Raw genomic sequence first — 17,054 nt, 5'->3', positions numbered from 1 at the left:
AACTTGAGTTATTTCAGTTTTTATTATAATGAAAGTAAGGCAAGCTTATTATAGACTATTAGAAGAGAACAAAGAGAAAAGAAATTAAATCAATAATTCCAAAACATTTAAAATAAATATTTTCTTCCAATAGTCTATGTCTTTTTGCATAATTGATATTATAGTCTTTATATAACTTGGGATTCTGGTGTTTTTTTTAAACTTAATATTATAACATAAACATTTCCCTGCTTACTTTAATATTTTCCCTATGTACTATTTAAATGACTTAAAATTATCATTTTACATGCTCAATAATAATTTTTTAATGACTAAACAATAATCCATTGTGTGGACTGTCAATTAACAGCATTCCCCCATTGCTGGATAACCTTTCACTGTTAAAAATAATAGTACAATGAACACCTATTTTCTCTTTTTGAATTTCTACTTTTTTAGAGTAGTTTTCTAGGAATAAATTATTGAGTCAATGGGTATAAACATTTTCAAGGCTCTTGACACAGATTGCCAAATTACTTTCCAAATGAGTGGTGCTAATTTTTCCCCCACTAATGTTGATTTGGATTTTCCCGTCATTTAAAATTTGTTAATTTCTTTAAAATACACACACACACAACCATAATGTTTTTAATTGCACTATGAAAGATATGTTAGAGAAGATCGAGTTAGGCCCCCTCCTCTCTCTTTTATACGTTAGGAAACTGAGGTCTAGTGAGTCCAATGGCTGGCCCAAAGTCACAGCAATTTGGGGAACGAGCTGGGATAGAGCCAGGTCTGCTGACCCCCACTTACCCCCACTGTCTCCCAGGGACCTAAAAACAATTTTACAATCTATTTATCCACTCGACAGCAGTGTTGTGCAGTTGCCATCACTTGACATCTTAATTTTGATTATACCTTGAAGGGAAACAGCTTTTGAAATATCTGGACCTGGCAAGTAACAAATCCCCCTCTATGGTGAGAACGGGGTGTTTCCTGACAACACTCTTTTCCTGCCAGTGTTCTGCAGGGAACCTTGTATCTACTTATCATTTCCCCCTCCTGGCTCAGGCTTCTGGAGCTCCGTTAGTCCTGCCTGACGTGCGCCTTGGCAGCTTTCACTGCGTCCTTCCCATGGGCGCCTGCTTCCCCACCCCTTCTCAGCGTGATGGCAGCCCACCTCGTTTCCAACCTCAGGCCAAGCACAAGTGTTACTCCTGCCCATCTGCCACGTTGGCCAAATTTCCCTGTTAGCTCAGTAATTCCAGGCCCTTCCCAGAAGGGCTGAGGGAGCCGCAAGTGAAGCTTCTTCTGCAAGGCTCTGCCTTGTTCTCAGTTTCTGTCAGAGCTGCAGTGGAGCACGCAGATGCAAGTCCTCCATCGGCACCCAGAGAGCCCATTGCTCACTCCACGCATGGCCCGCGTGGTGCTGCAGGAGGCAGAAAGCATCCCCACGTAGTCTCCTAGTGACATTCCAACACCAAGACTCTTCCCTCCAACTTATGTTGCATGCATGGCCATGAAAAACATTCTATAATATTGCTTACATGGCTTACTTCTCTGCTCAGAAACCTGTCTATGAGCACAGGTTGAAAATGGTTAGCTTGGGGGAAGAAACTGAACCCAGAGCACAGGCTGAAAGATGAACTTGGAGGGAGGGCAAGCAATTGACTCTAGAAAGAACAAATGTGAAATTCAGTGAGTGCACGTACTGAGATATTTTAAGGGGGGGACTTCAAACTTAGTCCAAATTCTCCAAAAGTTTTGTTGTTGTTTTTTTGTTTTGTTTTTTGTTTTTTATTGTTCAAAATTTTCCAGATGTCCCTTTTTCTCCCCGTTTTGACCCCTTCCACCCCACTCCACCCCTTCCCCAGTCCCTCTCTACACCATTGTCTGTGTCCTTGGGTTATGCGTGACCACCAACTTACATCATACACAAAAGTAAACTCAAAATGGATAAAAGACCTAAATGTAAGTCTCAAAACCATAACAATCCTGAAAGAAAACATAGGCAGTAAAGTCACAGACTTCTCACAAAGTGGAATTTTCTGATACATCTCCTAGGGCAACAGAAACAAAAGAAAAAAATAAATAGGACTACATCAAACTAAAAAGCTTCTGCACAGCAAAAGAAATCAGCCTCAAAATACAAAGGAACCCACAGTGTGGGAGAACATATTTGCCAAGGATGAATCTGATGAGGGGCTAATCTCCAAAGTGTACAAAGATCTCCCAAAGTTTTTATGAATGCTTGTCATTAACAAATCAACCATGACAAGTATAAATCATGCATAACAACAACAAAAGAAAATGGTCAGCTTGGCTTTAAAGCCCCACCCTGTATTATAACACCTGTCTTCCATGACTCACTCATTCCAGTTCATCGAACACCGGCCTAGCTAGGAACGGCTCACAGAGGAGGGAGAGCAGCAGAATGAGAGAAGCAAATTATCGTTGCAGGGATATCATTGAGTCTGAAGGCAGGAAAAACCATGTCTGGGATCATGAGGAACTTGTGATGTCTACTCTGCCTAAAATGTTCTTTCCCATTTTCTCCCTGGTAGATCACTCATCTTTCACGGCCCAGTTCATAAGCCACCTTTGAAGCTTTCCATAACTAGCTTTGCCTCCAAACTTCAATCCCTTTCCTCACTAGTCCTGAGGCACTTGGTCCATATGTCTGCTATGCCCCTTCTCACACTGAATTGACATATAAAAATGCCTGACTCCCCCACAACAAAATGTGCATGCTACTTTTTTTTAAAAGGGCCTATGTCTGTTCATCTTTTTTGTCTAATACTTCCTTCGTACTTGATGGATAATCAAAACATTTGTTGAACAAATGAATACAATGTGTAAGACAGAATTGATGCTAGATGGGAGGAGTAAATGAGCAAATGAATCGTGGAGGTGTGACTACAAAAGATTTGACTGAGCCCTGGCTGGTGTTCTCAGTGGTTAGAGCATCAGCCTGTGCACCAAAGGGTCACAGGTTCGATTCTGGTTAAGGGCACTTACCCACTTACCCGGGTTGCAGGTTCAATCCCCCACCCCAGTTGGTGAACATGCGAGAGGCAACCAATCAATGTGTCTCTCTCACATCGATGTTTCTCTCTCCCTCCCTCCCTCCCTTCCATGCTCTCCAAAAATCAATGGAAAACAGGTTGGAGAAAGTCAAGGGAGCTGCAGGAAGGCTAGTTTAGAGACCGTTGCACAAGACAAAATGAGAGAATCTTGTCTATTGCATTCTCAGGGGTTGCTTAGAAGCTGTAGATAAGGAAACAGTCATGAGAGTTTGCAGAGTATTTGCAGAGTAAACTCATCAGGATTTGTGATGGATGTGGTATGGGGTTGAGAGGAAGATATCAGTATGATTTCAGGATCCCAGTACATTTAGTAGGATGAATGAGATGAGGGTGAAATTGTGCAAGAGGATGTTGATGCCCTTCAGCCAAAGACCACCAGGAACATGCCTGCAATGGAACAAAGTTGGATGTACTGACCTGTTGCAACAAGGGAGAATGTACACACTTGAGAAGGGGCATATTACAGAATTTGGGCTTCTCTTAGGTAATTTGGGGAATCATACAAGGAAAGGGAGCTTTTCTCTACTTTGGATGCTATCGGGAAGTGGGGGTAATTCTATGACTGGGCAACTTCACAGTTCTCACCTAGAAGCCCATAAGGATGGAGTGAGGCTAAAGCTGTGACTGGTAAAGACAAATCAATTGTCTTGTATTATCCAGGGTATGTGATGTTTGGTCATTTTTGTGGTAGGGACAACATTTATGTTTTTATCTGTGTACTGACATGATTACAGAATGATCTTGTTCATGCCTTGTCTGAGTGGCCTTGCCTGATATTGGTGTTCTTTGAAATTATTTATATTCAACAGAAAAACAGCACAGCCCAGTTCTAAATGACCAGAAGCATCTAGCACCCCCCTCCCCAACCCAACAAACAGGGCCAGATAAGACCCTGGTTTCAGGGATGCTTTCCTCTTTCTCAGTCCCCCCTTTTGGCCAAGGATAGGGAAAGTTGGGCTGCAGAACACCCATCTAGGATATTCAGATTGTCACCATTGCTGAGCTTCTGCTGATCTCAAGGTTGAACAGATGACAGATGAGGTCTGTGGTGGGACTAGGGTTTGTTGCTGCTCTTTCCTTTGTCGCAGGACAAGTTGCTTAACATCTGATAAGACAGTGGCCACACAGTAACATTTATAACTCTGGACAGGACACATCAGTCAACTCAGCACCAGTAATTACCGAAACAAACACAAAAATGGTCACTTGTTCTTGTAATAGACCCTAAAGACAGAGAACTAGATTACAAAACACAGGCATTGAAAACATGTCCCAAATTCCACCTGTATCTGCTTTCTGCTTTCTGCTTTCTCCTTTTAGCCTAATTATAGACTTACGCTTCAGTGCAACAAAAAGTGTTTGCTATAGCATAAATTTCCCGTTGGCAAGCTAAGAAGAAATTAAGGACTATGTGATTACCCAGGTAGGACATTAGCTAATGAATTTAAGTCTAAACTGGCTTGCTGTGTTTCTAGAGCAGAAGTTGGATGATTTTTAATATCCAATGAGGTCAGGGATAAGACATCCCAGGCCACCTTCTCCACTGTATTGCCCCTACTCTGGAAGTTATAGTTCACATAGCAGTGCAAGAAGAGGGAGTACCAAGTAGCCTATACTTGGCCCTTTCTGGAGATTTCTGGGTATCCTTTTCAGGGAACCCCATAAATCCATGGCCTGGCACCTCATTTCCTCTGGTTGAGAAGGAGGGCGGGATGAACACAGGGAGGGAATTGTCAGTGACAAGAGAGCAGGCAGTGACCCTCTTGTTGGAAAAGGGCTGACTGAAGGTGTTTCAGTTCAGGGTGAATTTTGCTAAAATTATCCCCTTTGAAATTATAGATTCGAGTTTAATGTTTCAAGCCCCTGATTGATTGCTCAAGTTCGAGCTGTGATAACAGTGGTTGGTGTTGTTCAAGAGGTGGAAAATGCCAGCTCTTGGGAAAATGACAGTTCTCAGAGAAATAATCAGGTTCACTGCACATCTCTCTTCAATGGGAAGATTATCACTGAGTTCACAAAATTACCTCTGATGACCTTTCCCCCAGCACCGGATGTCCTTCATACCAACTAGAGACCCTGTGAAAAGGGGGAAGCACTTTGTTATAAATTTCTGTTGTTGCCCAGTATCCTTTCACTAGCCTTTTTGTCACAAAGTATACTTTCCTTGAAAATAAATTCCTTCTGTATGGTTTGGGCATTTCCTTTCTGGACAGTAGAGGATTGTGTTAGAGGACCTCCCAAAGTCCCTTTATATCCTTGGAAGTCTCTGATTCTATAATGCCTGATCTGGAGAGAGTCAAAAATATATACTATGAGGTCATTTCTGCCACACATGACATTAAACAATATTGATGGTAATAACCATGGAGCAGAAAGGCGATGGTGGTGATGGAGACGCTGCTGCTGATCATAGTGAGAGTAAAGAATTCTACTTTGGTTGGAGGAATATAGGGAATAAGAATCATTTCCACTCAACCTCCAAATAGTGTGATGAACTTTGATTCTCCTTACTGGACACTGGAAATGAAAAATCACAGATTCACAGAGGGAGCACAGATGGCTATGTTTTAATGGTTGTAAAATAGGAATTATATTCAGGACCTAAGATAATGTATTTGAAATCAATTAAAGGACTGATCATTTTTCACACACACACACACACACACACACGCACACACACACGGCTTACTTAGTCTCACCAGCCTAGAAAATGGTGAGCCTGAAAAGCTCAGAAACTTACCATTTTCTTTAGGATAAGGTGAGCACTCACTTCCTCCAAATACACAAGCTATATTCATGTAACTAAGCTGACAATTACACAGGAAACCATATGGATGTATTCATTATCAGTATAATGAACAGCTCCTTGTTATAGACATTAAAAAAACAAGATTATTTCAGCACATGATAAGCAAGTACAAGGACAGACCTATCTAGCCAAATGATGGAAATAAATTTAATAATAAGAACCTACCAGAAGAAGCAACTGCTCATCTGAATTTCAAGGGAGCTCTTCCCACCATCTGTTGTTAGTATTTTTTATCGCCATATTTGCCTGCTTTCTTCCTGAGCCCAGCACTGCTAAGCTTTTCCTACAGAACAAGCTACTGAGCAGGAGAACAGAGCAGTTGGAGGCAGGGGAACAAATACAAAGGCCCTTCACCATCTCTAGGCCCAGGGTGCCATCCCTACCAGCAGGACAGACACCAACACTATAGGAATCAGTGTTAGGCTTCTCCAGGGAAGCTTTCATTGTGAGAGTGAAGGACGAAAAGGGACAAAAGAGGAGGCAACTTGAGTGGGCTCAGAGATCACAAGGACCATTAGGTAGAGCCGCTTGGCCATGCGAAAAACCCACTGCACCCTACCCACCCCTCAGTACCATGCAACCTGAAACCCAGAGGTAAGCAGTCTAAAGACTGGAACAGAAAGGATCTGCCCAGAGGAGGAACACATACATAAAGTCATCGTCAACAAATACCGCTGAGCCATGTATAGATGTCCCAAAGCCTAAGGACAGTATTAAAGGTCATTAGAGGGGAAACAGGATTCTCATAAATGGAGAATCAGGCATTGGTGGTGGTGGTGGTGGTAGAGGTTTACTTTGTTATTTATCAATAAAAGAGCATTGAGGACAAGGTACTTAAGTGATTATGGGTCCGGGTGGGTCCCAGCCCATAAACTTAGGGAAAGTGAATTTAAGGAGACTGTGAGTACACGCAGCAAGCTCTCCACCATCCTCCAGGAAGCTGATGCATTTGGACTGTGTTCCTGGGAAGGAGAACGGGAAATCTTCCCTTGGGTTAAGCTCAGTGCCCAAGGGAGTTGCGGTGTGGCCAGATTCCCCAGAGAAAAAACAATCAGGCCAACTGGGGCTCAGACCAACCCCAGGGTAGATGATTCGGACCCCTGTGGAGATGCTCCATGAGCTCCCTGTGAAAAAAACAGAACTAACAATACGCCTTGATGGACAACTTTCAACCCAGAGAAGACCTAAGGGAGGGCCATCTTTGGGCCCACGCAGGGGTCCTAGCAGGGTTTCCCCAAGACCTGTGCTCAGCAGGGACATAAACCAGTTGGAAAACACTTGAAGATAGGCCAGCTAAGCCACTGCTGAATTCTCTGTTCCTGTCAATGGCATGCAGCTGTGCCTGGCAAGGAAGAACAATCTGTTGGCAATCAAAACCGATTCGATTTGGGGGTGAGGTCAGTCCCTGAGAAGATAGGCTAGTTATTGACACAGCTATCTCTGGTTGGTTACTGGAGAAAGATAGGCCCTGAGGGCTGGAGTGGAAAATGGCCTGGGGAATGGAGATATAGTTCTTAAATGTTTGTTTTGTTTTTGGTGGGAGGTGGCAGTGGGATACAGGGTTCATGACCATATGGAAAATGAAAGCTATAGGTCAAACTTCTCCCCAAAGAAATGTATATACACATGACTTACCTTCAATTTTGGGAGCTCACAGGGGCCCTAAAGCCTGCACATGCACCCAAGGTTAAGATGCCCCTGCTTAGAGGCATTTTTTGATAGAATAGATGAGGAGTTGATTTATAGGACCTAGGAACCTCACTAGCAATTTCTCAAACAGCAGTTTCTGCAGCACTTACATCAGAATTACCTGGTGCGGTTACTCAGTACATGCTGAAAATGCAGATTACTGAGTCCCTCCTTGGAATTAAAGAATCAGGATCACTCAGGCTGGGGTCCTGGGACTTGCATTTTTATTAAGCACTCAGGTAGTATTTCTCATTATACAGCTTAACAACCCCTGAGAGTTGAGAATGGCCATTAAAAACTGGGCCCAGCCGGTGTGGCTCAGTGGTTGAGCATCAATTTATGCACCAAGAGATCACCGGTTCAATTCTAGGTCAGGGCACATGCCCAGGTTTTGGGCTCGATCTCCAATAGGGGGCATGCAGAAGGCAGCCAATTGATGTTTCTATCTCCCTCTCCCTTTCTCTCTCTCTCTAAAAATCAATAAAAAAAATTTTTTAAAGTCTTGGGAGTATAGCCAAAACCCAAGACTGAAAAAAAAGGTATCAGAAACTGATCACTAGACTGGGCTGCCAATTGATTAAGGAACCAAGCAGGCAGATGGAGCTCAAGACTGACTGACTGAGAGGAGGGAGAGAGGGTCCACTGATACTGATATGAACCGACATTTGTCCAGTACCTGCTACAGTCTGGACACTTTCACATGTGCTTTATACCATTTAATTTTTCTCAGTTGTTCTTATATAAAGATGAGTAAATCAAGAGGCTGGGTGAAGGGGTGGAGAGATTGAGCAAAAAAGAAAAAAAAGAGAAAAAACTCATGGACATGCACAGCAGTATGGTGATTACCAGAGGGAAAGCAGGGGGAGGAGGGTGTGGGGGGACAAATGGCGATGGACAGAGGCTTGACTTGAGTGGTGAACACACAATACAGTGCACAGATGATGTGTTGTGGAATTGTGTACCTGAAACCCGTGTAATTTTGTTAACTAGTGTCACTCCAATAAATTAAATAAAAAGAAAAAATATAACAAAAATAAAAGTTTATTTTTCACCTGAAAAAAAAAAAATGAAGAAATCAAGTTTCAGAGAGTTTGGAGAGCTTGCATAGGGTCATAGACAAAATAAAGAGGAGCTGGGCCTTAAATGCAGTTAACCTGACCTGGCACCTGTGCATATTTTAAAATTACAACCACCATACAGTCTGTTCTTTATATGCCAAACATGAATTACACAAGAGAAATAAATTCATCCACTATACATTAAAAATACTGAGTGTATATTATTTTTAATGATCTGGCAATAGATTTCAGAATAAAAGATTTATTCAGATGTAGAGAGCAATACAGAATGTGATGTAAATCAATGGACGACGTATGAACTTTGGGCCACACATGCAATGGGCAATGGGGCAGGAGCCTCGACAGACACTCAGAGTCGCTAGAAAGGCTTTCTGAGGAAATGGCCTTTTGAATGAGCGCTGAAGAGTCAGTAGAATTTTGAATAAATTCAACCTCATATTGAGCCTTGGTTTAAATAGACTAGAATCTTCTAAAAATCCATCTCAAATATTACTTTTCAGAAACAAGAATATTTATGGAAGGCAGAGAGAGGAATTTCTGGACAAAGGAAAGTTTCTTAGTTGATAATTACCAGTTCTTTGATAGCCCTCAAAGAATAAGGCAGACTCTGTTAAGTGGCTCCTGTGTGCAGGACATGATATTAATTCATTTAATCCTTATAAAAGCATTCCAGGTTAGGTATTATTGCCACCATCCCCATTTTTAAAAGGACATAAACATGGCCAAGATATAAGGACATAGACCCTGATATTCCAGTGCCAACGTGCTCCCTCTGACCAAAGGCTATGCTGACGAAATGGTGTGGTTGGAGATTTAGGGATTCTGGCTTGGTCCACCTGACTGAAGGAGAAATGTTATGAAGATCCTATGTGACAAAGGACCTAGTATTTCCTGGGGGCAAAAATATAATGTTTTGAAAGTTAAGGGCATCAGGCTATCAGTCTCTGAGTAAACCACGTGAGCATGAGATTGAGGAGATCCCTGTTTATCTGTCTCTTTCCATATGGGGAACAGCCCCATTCCCTGAGGAGTTTCTCGCACTGGAAACATGTTTATCTCAACTCTGAGCAGTGTTTGTTCCCTGAGGGTCTAGGGAAGAGTCCTGAAGGACACTGACCTTGTTTTAAGTGCTTCTCTTTGCAACTTTCCCTGACTTTAATCTCACAGTTCAGCCTTCGAAGACCCATATTTTAAAAGCTGGGTTGACTGAGTGCAGAAAAGCAAAGGGGAAGAGAAGGGTTTATAAAGATCCATAACCGCCCACACATATGTTCACTGACAACCTGTCTTGGAGAATGGCGCATGCTTCCAGTTCCCTAAGAGGGCAGAGGGCACTTGGATAGCCCACTCAGATGAGGGTTCCAATGAGTCAGCAAGGGGCACCGCAAAATCAATGGTAAAAGTTTAGCTGTCCCTATAACCTGACCTCTTATAGCATCTTGACTCTGAATCCATTCGCTCCTAAAGTATTCATGTTTCCCAATGGAGTGACTTGACAATCTAAGCCTTCTTGGCAATATTTTTCAGTGACATCCTCTTGTTCGTTTCTGTAGCCTCATTAATTGCCCAGGCCTTCTGTTTTGTTTCAGATGTCCTAGTTTACATGTGAATGCTGGTGCTTCTGGCATTCTCAGTTCTGTGTATATATAATGCCACCCTCAGCATTATAAATAATTAAATCTAACATTTATTTATTAAGTGCTGATTATGGGCTAGGCAATGTTCTAAGCAATTTATTCATTCAATAAATTTACTCATTTAAATCTTTGTAACAACCCCATGAAACAGGGCCATTTTACAGATAAAGAGATGGGAACACAGAATGTTCCAGCCATTTGCCCAGGATCGCACGCTAATATGTGGCCCAGCAAGACTTTGAGTCATACCATTTAGCTTTAGAACCTGTGTGCTCATCCAGCATGCTCTTTACCATCAGTATGTCTGTACTTTGACCCTAATGTCACCCATTGCAGCTTTAACTTATTCATGCAACACTATCAATTCACACACATACATTAGTGCATATGCTGGAGCAGGAGTTTCCCAAAAGATCAAAAACATTATTTAGGAGGTGATAATAATGGCTACCATTTATTGAGCTAATGGCATTTTGCATGCTTTATTATTTTAAAGGCATCCCTGCTAAGTTGTTTAATTGACCCAATTTTTAGCCCTATGAATAAGATAGGTGAAGTAGATCGTTCAAGATCATCAGTAGGTCCATGGAGATTTGAACCCATATCTGCCAAATGCAGAGGTCCCTAGTCTTTTAACTATGACTTGCAGTTAACCACTAGGCACATCCAGCCTAGGATAGTCAAATAAACACTGATAAAGCAACCGCCATCACTGTAGAACTTTTAACAGCCAATGAAAGAAGGAAGCATTGACAATAATTAGACCTAAATTCTAGGCTTTAGAAACAAAGTGGTTTCTAAAAGTTCAGAGAAAAAGTAGATATGACTCTTTTGCAACACTAAACTTAAAATGGCTAAAAGAGGAAAGAAAGTTCACAGAAAAGAATTCTACCAATCACAAATGTCTTAGTTCTTTTGGGCTGCTATAACAAAGTGCCATAGACTGGGTGGCTTGTAAAACAACAGAAATTTATTTCTCACAATTCTGTAGGCTGGAAGTTAGAGATCAGGGTGCCAGCACAGTCTGGTTCTGATAAGGGCCCTCTTCCAATTTGCAGACTGCCAACTTCACAATGTATCCCCACATGCCAGAAAGAGAGTGAGCTAGCTGTCTGGCCTCTTCTTGTAATGGCACTAATCCCATTCATGAAGACTCCTAATCACCTCTCAAAGGCCCCATCTCCAAATATCATCACAGTGGGGATTAGATTTCGGAGCATAAATTCTAGAGGGATGCAAACATTTAATCCATAACAACAAATGACATTGATCAAGAAGAAAAAAGGAAAGTGTCTTAAAAGCAAACAAACAGAAAAGCTATGCAGAGAGCTCTCTGATCTCAGGTTTTAAAAGAAATGTCTGAAATATGAAAGGAAGCACATGTAACCAAGGACTACAAGCCAGTCATAATGATGTAGGGGAAACAGAGCCCAGATTGCATGGAGGCTTAAAAAGACAGTGTAAGGGCACTGAGAGGGGGCCTTGAACAGGGTTCAGGGCAGGAATGAAAATAAGGAATGGAAAGGCCTAACCCCTGGGCAAGTGGTGGCATGTGGAAAGCTAACAAAAAGACGAGACAATTCAATATTCCTTTTTCTGTCGAAGAAAGTGGCCTTCCAATTGGGAATGCTAGAACAAATATGGCCAGTAGGAAACTGAAACCCAACATAGGCAAGGAAACGATAAGAAAAGACCTAGCCGCTCGAATGAGTTCAAGTCCGCAGGCCCATGTGAGCAACATCCTGCTACACTGAGGAAGGTGGGGGATACAGAGCAGCTGCGTGGAGTACTGGAGGATCTGGGGAGGGGGGTAGAGAAGAGAAATATGCTTCAATTTTTAAAAATAGGCAATGAATGCATCAGAGAAAGGTGAAAATTATCAAGACCTGGCAATATTTTTTATAAATACGTAGACTTTTACTAGGGCCATCATTTTCATAATCATAAAGATTTCTTTAAAACACATAGATATCCCAAATATCTTTGTTAAGTAGTGATCTAAAGTGAAGTAAAAATTAGTAAAATTAGCCCTCGCCGGTTTGGTTCAGTGGCTAGAGCGTCGGCCTTCGGACTGACGGGTCCTGGGTTCGATTCCGGTCAAAGGCACCTACCTCGGTTGCAGGCTCAATTCCCGGCCCCGGTCAGAGTGCATGCAGGACGCAACCAATCAATGTGTCTCTCTCACATCGATGTTTCGCTCTCTTTGTCTCTCTCTCTCTCCCTTCCACTCTCTCTGAAAAAGCAATGGAAAAAATATCCTTGGGTGAAGATTAAAAAAAAATTAGTGAAATTAATTATAAATGAACATATTTCAACATATAAGCCAAGCCTTCACAAAAGTTTAACACTAAGACTTAATCGCCTTATTTTCCAAATTACAGTTACTAATAATTAACATGAAAACCATAATTAATACAGATGATACTGTACTTTTCCAAAGCAAAGAAATATATTTGATCTAAGACTTCTATGAATCACTTTTGATATCACAAAATATACTTTACTGAGCAAAAAAATTGTTTAAAATCTCAGGAAAAAACAGACATGATGAAAAGGTACACATATATAAATAGTATTAAAATACTGTCACAGGTATGGAAATGTAGTGTCATCTTTTGAATATAATAAAATGTTAAAAAAGCAAAGGATTGTCAAAATACAGAGGAATTAAAAATCAAGATCATGAAGTAATGGCAGCTCTTTCTAACGTGCTCTGGATACTGAAATGTCATGGGGGGAACGAACAGAACTATCTCCGGAAATGGTGGTGACAAAGGAGAAAGGTGGTTTTCAGAAATAAAAGGGACATGGACAACTAACTTACCATCTCCTTCAAATAAAATGAGAATCTCTTGGGAAGATCTAAATCCCTTAGTAGATGTATCTCAGAGCAGTTAATGAAATGCTTCATATTTCAGTAGACAACTATTTCGATGTTGAAAATGATGTGGGAATCAGATGCATATTCATTGTGACACTTGGTAGTTGGCATTTTCCCAAACAGCCACCATGAGTCTGAGATCCTCAAGACACTGATGTCTCCCAGGTGCATGACTGTCTGAACTCTCATTTCAGCAAGGAACATGAACTCTGCTGGGTGTTTCACATTCTGGGTGGAGAACTCTAATTAGGTTTTCACAGCCTAATTTGACATAGGCATCAAATGCCTTTTTAAATGCATCACTCCACAGAACTGGCCCACCAGGTTTCATTTGGGAAAATAACCAGGTCAGAGACTTTTTGGAGGTTTTTCTATTTTGCACCATGGTACTGCATACGTAATCTCAAATTCTTGTCTATCACTGAGAGCCAAATTTAGAATGAGAAATTGTTCTTGGCATTTCTTATTTTTAGCCAAGTCTGTCTAAACTTCAGTTCAATGAGCAAAGCTTGTAAACATGAAACCCCTTATTCATTCTGCCTCCAAACTCTGTACTCCAGAATCCAACCAATTCACAGAGAGCTGTCCAAAGATAAATTTTTTTCTTAATGTTTTCCAGAAACTCATTTATCTTTGAGGGTTTAAGGCAATAAGTATGAAATTCATAGAGTTTCATCATATTGCCCAGAGCCCCTCATAGCAAAAGATAAATACATCAAACGGGCATGAGGCTGTGTGGCCAGACCCCTCAGAGGATGAGCATAGTGTGGCTTCCAGTGCCCAGAAGGGCAGCCAGTAGGTGGTCTTTCTAGGACTCCTCCTTTTATGGCTTTCCTACTGCAAACCAAGACCTTGCCAATTTTTAAAAGAGTAAATATCCTTTAATATTGAACAGATAATGATTACCAAGATAAATATTAAACATAATTATTAAATGTAATTACTTGTGCCAACATGATTCTTATAAAACAAGGTTTATCTTGTTTCTGTTTTGAGAAGTTATCAAGGGAAGTCAACGCTTTCTTCGGTCAAGATTCCAAGAAGACACCCAGCCGGTGTGGCTCAGTAGTTGAGCATCAACCCATGAACAAAGGGGTCACAGGTTCGATTCTCATCAGGGCACATGCCCTAGTTGCAGGCTCGATCCCCAGTAGGAGGCAGCAGATTGATGTTTCTCTCTCATGGATGTTTCTGTCTCTCTATTCCTCTCCCTTCCTCTCTCTCTAAAATCAATAAAAACATATTTTAATAAAATAAAGATTCCAAGAAGACATTGCCACACTATCTCTATGGACAATATGGGTAAACACGGACTGGATGACAGTTAAGTAAAGTTTTCGTAACTAGTTGAATGACTGAATATATATGCTGCTGGTAAACGTGATTCTGTACACCTGGAAAGTAGCATGTGGTGATGGGGGTGCTCTTGCAAAAACCATAAATTTGGTAGATTTTTAATGAGTCATATGGATACATAGAATTCAGATACATGATATTTTGATGCAAATGCTTTTAAGATATTTTGACAGGCCCATAAAATAATTTAATTTTAAGGAATTTTACTAAAGTGTCAATTAACATAGTTACATACACACTCACTTCCTGATCATCCCATTTTTGAGTGGATCTTAGAGGTACAGCGAGGTGAAACCCAGCAATGGGATGAGGCCTTGAGATGATTGTTGTTCACAGTGTTAGGAAATGAAAAAAGTTTTTTACATTTCAATGCACCCATTTTGATGTTAACAGATCAGAGTAGTTAACATCAAAATCCTTTTCCCAGCCTGATTTTCATACACCCATCTGCATTACAGATTCGGGAACGCCATAGCAATAAGGATAGATCTCTTCAGCATGCCATGAGAAGCTGACTTTCCAGGCTGGCACTAATTCATTGAGCTTCTAATATTTGTGAGAATGAAGAGATGGAGGGATAGTTGGTATGCCGGCTTTAGAATCAATATTCGATAGATCTCCACCACATAAGACAGTGTCTTCTTGCCTACAGGGAATTCAGGTAAAGACTGCATATGATTCGAGGTTCTTTGGTTATAAGCAATAGAAATAGGCCCTGGCCAACCTAAAACAAGGACTTTATAGAAAAGATACTAGTAGTGTTTGCATTAGCAGAAAAGACATCCGGATCTTGGGAAAGGCCAGAATCAGAGTAGCTCCAGGGATGTCAGTAGAGAACCCAAATACTGTTTCTGCAGGGAGAGGCCATCAACACCCTCAGTTCTACCAGCCATCTGTCCCTCAGCATCTCTGCCCAAGTTTCAAGGCTTGTCTCATTTGCCCTCCCCTGTGATCAGCAATGCTGGGGTCATGTGACTGACAGCCCAGCCACATGAATGGAAGAGGGCAATTTCCCCAAGGGAAAAAGAAGGGACTGTTACCAAAAGAAAAGGACAATATGCTAGGAAAGAAAGAAAAAACAGATCCACTAGAGACCTGAACTTCAGTCACTCATTTTTAAAAATATAGGTTTGGCCTCACCTGTTTCACATATATTAGGGGTTTTGTTGGTTGCAAGCTCAACAGGAATGTCAACACAGCCTGGGTGGTCCCAGAATTACTGATGTCCCTTGAGAGGTTCCAGAGCCAGCAGCACAACACGTCCGTACTGCCTGAACCTTCACAATGGTCCCCATTCTGCCCTGGGTGGCCCTCCCTGTGAATCTGGGCTCTGGGACACTTCCTCTCATTCCTCCAGCTCTAGGAATGGTAGCTGCTTCCTGTAGTTACTAATATGAAATTATCTCACATTTGCCTTTTTGCTCCCTCTGTCCTTTTTTTTTTAATATATTTTTTATTGATTTGAGAGAGAGGAAAACATTGACGTGAGAGAGAAACATCAGTCGGTTGCCTTCAGTACCCCAACCAGGTGCCCCAACCAGGGACCAAACCTGCAACCCAGGTATGTGCCGACTGGGAATGGAACCAGCAAACTTTCAGAGTACAGGACAAGGCTCAACCAACTGAGCCACTCTGGCTGGGCCCCTCCATCCTTCTATAGCTATGTAAGAAGCTCCTGTATTAATTTCCCTGTATGGAAGGTGTAAGAGTGTTCCTAGCTTCCTTTCTGGGTCCTGACTGATGCAAATGCTAAAAACCCAGGTGATGCCCACAGTAGGTGGTGAGGGAGGTTGATGCCATGTCATACTTGGATCATGTGTCTTGTGTAAAGGAAGACAGGGAATGTTATAACCAGCCTCAACTACCTGAAGAGCTTTCATCTGAGAAGGGGTTTATACGTATCCTGTGTTATTCCAAAGAGCAGAACCAGGATTAGTGAGAGGAAGTTTCAAGGAGGCAAATTTCAGCTCAAAATAAGGAATAGTCCTCTAAGCACTTGACCTGCCCACAATGAAATGCACTGGGCAACTTTTGTTGTGAGTTAGTCAAGCAGAGGATTGGTTTCCACCCATCAGAGACACTGGAGAGGTGCCCATCAGAGTGACATGCTGGGCCTGTTGAGGCCCCCAAATTCCCCTGCAGAATCTAAAGGCTTTAATTAAAGATATGGTCATTTTCTACTGGACCTCAAGGACAAATCTAGGATGCTTAGGGACCTGCAGTAAACAGTAACAACTATTCTCTAGGATTTATCTTGGCCCCCAGAATAATTTTAAAACAATGACCCTTACTGTAGAACTGAAGAAATTCAACTTCCCACCATTCTACACCCAGCTGAAAGCTGGCACCCATTAGTAGGAAGATTCTCTTCACTTGCTTCCCCCTCTGCTTCCACTGGGTCCACCCTATGCACCTAAGATATATGCCCAGAGGGCCTTTGAAGGAGCCAAAGATGACCACACCCTACAACTAATGGAATTAATGGATTCTAGTGTTCTGAAGAGAGTTGCTCATCCTTGTGAATCTTGTCTGATGGAT

General features: G+C 41.7%; 1 pseudogene; it reads right to left on the bottom strand.

Moving 5' to 3' along the window:
• Nucleotides 1–13,204: 13,204 nt before the first annotated feature.
• On the bottom strand, nt 13,205–13,839 carry LOC107546663 (protein NipSnap homolog 3A pseudogene; annotated as a pseudogene).
• Between the last annotated feature and the right edge of the window lie 3,215 nt (nt 13,840–17,054).

Source organism: Miniopterus natalensis, chromosome 7 (assembly GCF_054644295.1).
Source record: "Miniopterus natalensis isolate mMinNat1 chromosome 7, mMinNat1.hap1, whole genome shotgun sequence".
Lineage (NCBI taxonomy): Eukaryota > Metazoa > Chordata > Mammalia > Chiroptera > Miniopteridae > Miniopterus > Miniopterus natalensis.
This window is presented reverse-complemented; position numbering and strand designations above follow the sequence as displayed.